The sequence below is a fragment of the Heptranchias perlo genome, chromosome 26, assembly GCF_035084215.1.
Source record: "Heptranchias perlo isolate sHepPer1 chromosome 26, sHepPer1.hap1, whole genome shotgun sequence".
NCBI lineage: Eukaryota > Metazoa > Chordata > Chondrichthyes > Hexanchiformes > Hexanchidae > Heptranchias > Heptranchias perlo.
In genome coordinates this window covers 26,025,976-26,030,279 of record NC_090350.1, presented here as the reverse complement: position 1 = coordinate 26,030,279, position 4,304 = coordinate 26,025,976, and positions in this window count along the sequence as shown.

Genomic DNA, 4,304 nt, shown 5'->3' with positions numbered 1-4,304 from the left:
CGTTGAGCTCCCCTAATGGTGCATTTGGTAAATGTATTGCTCAAAGTGGAACTGAGCCACACAGACCAGGAAAGATTCAGATACAATCCATAGTCTGTGCTGACATAGACGATGTCAGCCAGGGCAGCAATAAGGTGCTATAATTGGCCTCAGTGCCCCTTGGAGAGGAATGGGAAAATCAGATAGGGTTTCCATTCCTGATCACTATCCAGTGATTCCTGCTGGAAAAATGTGTGTGGAAGATCAAGGTTGGCTGTGATACCCCTCTCATTCAAACAACCTGCCGATACTCACTGTCTGGACTCGCACATGAAGAATGGTCATTTGGGAACTTTAATGGACGGTTGATTAATGGTATGAAATTAGAGGGTAGACTTTATAAATTTGTGCTCCAGTAAAGCTTTGTGTGCCAAGGCTATATAGCAGAGATATAGATCAGCAAACCCCAAGTGTATTTCAGTTCAATTTTTTAGCTTCCATACCTGGAAACCACTATCTGAAGAAAGAAACCTAGCACACCCCAAATGGACAGTCTGAATTTCCAACATGCTCTGTTGTATGTGAAGCTCCTCACCGGGAACACACATTCGTAAAATCTATTTTTATATTTCTACTAATATGACACCATCAGATTTTAAGTAAAACCTTTTTAAAATTGAAAATATTTGACAGGTGGTACAAACAGAATGCACCATAGTCAGAAGTGGGATAAGATTCTATACTTTCATTCATAAGTCTGACTAATCCATAATCCACTCACGTAACTTTTTCACCAAGTATCACTTGTGGAAATATTTATCATATCTCATTTCTATCTACAACATTCCTCCAAATTAGTTTTGTGTCAGTTCCAATACATTGCTTTTACCTTTTTATACATAATTTGGATATACAGGATGGTGCAAGAGTCATTCTTATGGGATGAAACATGTTATTTGTGTAACAGGTTACAATTTTCTGATTTGCTTATCATCTGTAAAGTAAATCCCTTGGAAAAAAGTTGTTAAATGGAGTGTTTAGTCTTGATACAAATATGTATTTGTTGCATTTTAGAATGTTCCCATAAAACAAATTTATTAAACCTATTTCAATTGCAACACGGCTACCACAGATGGTGTCATATTAGCAGAAATATAAAGATAGATTTTAAGAATTTGTGCTTCTGGTGAGGAGCTTCATATACAACTGAGCATAGCGGAAATTCAGACTTTCTGTCCATTTGGGGTGTGCTTGGTTTCTTTCTACAGATGTTACTTCTTGGTTTTAATAGTGATGGTGATCCAACCTATTATGGGTTTTTGTGGTCAGCCAAGTATCTTACACACAGAGACACTCAAATTTAATGGTATTCAAATCATGTTGCTGGGAAATCTACACCCACCTGTAGGGTTTCTGTTTTCTGTTGGGTTGTCCACTTATGACTGCCCTAAACATTGGATTATCTTGAGCTAGATAGAACGAATCCTGGCCCCCAATGACAACTCTCCAGATTCTATTAATGAGCCAGATTGGCTGATAAATTAAAAATGCCCTGGAGTACTGTGGACCTGCCTGGTTCAGCTATTAGATTATCACACAAGGTTCATTTAGTTTCAGGCTTCCATTAGTAGTCGTCATCTTGAAATTAGTCCCCAGGCTGTATCGGATTACTCATGTGAGATCTTTCCATCCCCAGTGTAATTTGCAGGAAGGATAATCAGGGGGCGATAGCTATAGCAACCTAACAAAATGCCAGTTATGCTCAGTTTACACCACAAAACGTGGTAGTGCGCATCAGCAAAATATTTTAACCCATCAAGACGACTGATCATCTTCAAGTTGGGTCTTCTACTATGGAATGCTCAACACCTTCAAAAAATTTCAGGTCCCATTGTATTGAATGAATGAATGATATTCACTAGTCTGGGACTGCTTGCACACCCAAAGTTCCTTAATCCAGTAATATATGAATGCTTTTATACAGATCATATTAGTGGGTGGGAGATAGGTAACTAAACATTCTGATAAGGATTTATTTTTTCCACTTTTGATGGCTAATCAGAGAACTAAGGTGCTCTTTGCAGAACATCTGCTCCTGATTCATTATTAAATGCAATAATCTGGGTATTAGCTACTTTCCTGCCATTTTCCATCTCTATCTGTTAACACACTAACCATAATAGCAGCATTGATCAGACTTGTTTTGCCAAACCACATCTTCCAAATCATTAGTAATTCCTAAAATTTTCCCAAATTATATCTTCCTCTCCCTCTTGGGCCATACACAATTCCAATCCAAGACAGCAGGTGAAAAATCAGTTCCTAAATCCCTGCACTCTGTACACTGTAATCTGCCGACGGATGGAGTGCAAGAACGGACCTGAGCGACTCACCTAATAACATTTCTACCTCTTCTTGTGAGGAAGCAATGTTTGATGCTGATCCCTAATCATTTGACCAAGATGAAGCATTCACAGTGTGGAGAATTATGGGCACAGTCCCTTAGTTTATCCATCCATGGTACAGCGCATCATACAATAACCTCCTGCATCAATGGATACTAAGATAATTGTAAGTATTACAGCAAATAGGTCCAGTTCATTGCTACACCATATTTGAAATTTGGCTTTCATTTATTGAACTGATTTTTTAACAATACTTTTAGTAATTTTGCAATAATTGTTACACTGCATATACACTTCATTATGAAAACAAATGTTAAAATATTGATTACACAAAAAACAGCAAGTCATTAAAATACATGATTTTGAGCCCCACAGTAACTTTACCAAAGCAAGAGGTCATAAATGATAATTGGACTAAATTTCAGTTTGTATTGCATGTCTGTGCAAAACTAAATGATTATATAAAAAATACAGGATTATTATAAAAGCATTTTCATGGGGAGCTTTTGCACTAGTTTTTATTATCAGGAATGCAAAGTTACAGAACATACAAAACAAAATTACTAATTAGCTACCAAGTCAAAATATTTGTGTGGGGGTCATCATGGCTAATAGTGGACATGGCTGCCAACTTAGCCACTTACACTCCAGATATGCAAATAAACCAACATTCTCAAGGTGCCACCACTGCTTATCTGACCACTGGAATTTTCCCACCATCAGCATCAAATACATGGTTAGACACAGTCGATTAGTTAAAATGAAGGTCATTGCAGTGTTAAACTGTAGTTACAAGATCCGCTCTGTATTAACATTTTTCCTCCAAATCTGACATTGCTCTTAATCACTGAATTACCCAAATCATCTATTGCTATTTGCTTTTCCTATCCAGACATAATTCATTAATGGATTCAAGCAACTTGGATTTAGCAAGTTAAAGAGCAACTATCGTCAGGATTCTCCGACTTATGACCCCTGAAACCTTTGATGTAACTTTGCAGTATCCCTGGGACCACCAGCCCATCATCACCTTTTCAACAAACAAGAGTTTAAAAAGAGGTTGAACAATGCAGACATTTAACTCATTGCTATTTATGGGACCTTGTTTAGTAGGTAAACGCATAGCAATAGTGACTACACATCAAAAGTATTTCATTGGCTGTAAAGTGCCGAGACATCTTGAGAACATGCACGGCGCTATACAAATTAAAGTTCTTTTTATATACAGAAGCTTCTATTTGAAAAATACATTGGTTGGGAATTTCCTGGAAACTTCTGCCATAATATTGGCAGATCTACGTCGCAAAGTTGTTTGCCAGTGCAAAAATCCGAGGAAAATATGACGTGGGCTAAACCAGTTTTCACACTATTCTAATTTCCTGGAACTTTTGCACCGCTTTGCAGAGAGCTCCAACGATACCCTCCAAAACTCATTAACATAGCTCCACCTCCATTCAAAAAAGAGCATATTTCTTAGATTTATGCTAGTTTTCTTAAGCATTCAATTATGCTTAATAAACTAGGCACGGGTGGGTTTGATGTCACAGGCTAGTAACATCATTTATAGCTCTCATCCAGGCAGGACTATTTGCAGCTTCAGCTCTACACATTAGGATTGACTTTTTCCAGGTTTTCTTTTGTTTGTCTCTGACTGACATCTTCAGTTTTCATGACCAAAGACCTGCGAGTTCCTGAAGCCAATATTTTTTTGGAACCCACCCCTGTCAATGTATTCAGAATGGGAAAGTAGCTCCAATGGCTGTCCCAATGCACATTCACCATGATCATGGAGGAACAGAGACAACAGCCACAGCATGTGAGGCACCACCTTCATAAGAGTGTACTTGCAAGTCTAGAGATCTAAGGTGGGACTGTGAAATGTGTGGAGCGGTTTATGTATCTGGGCTCATTAATCAACAA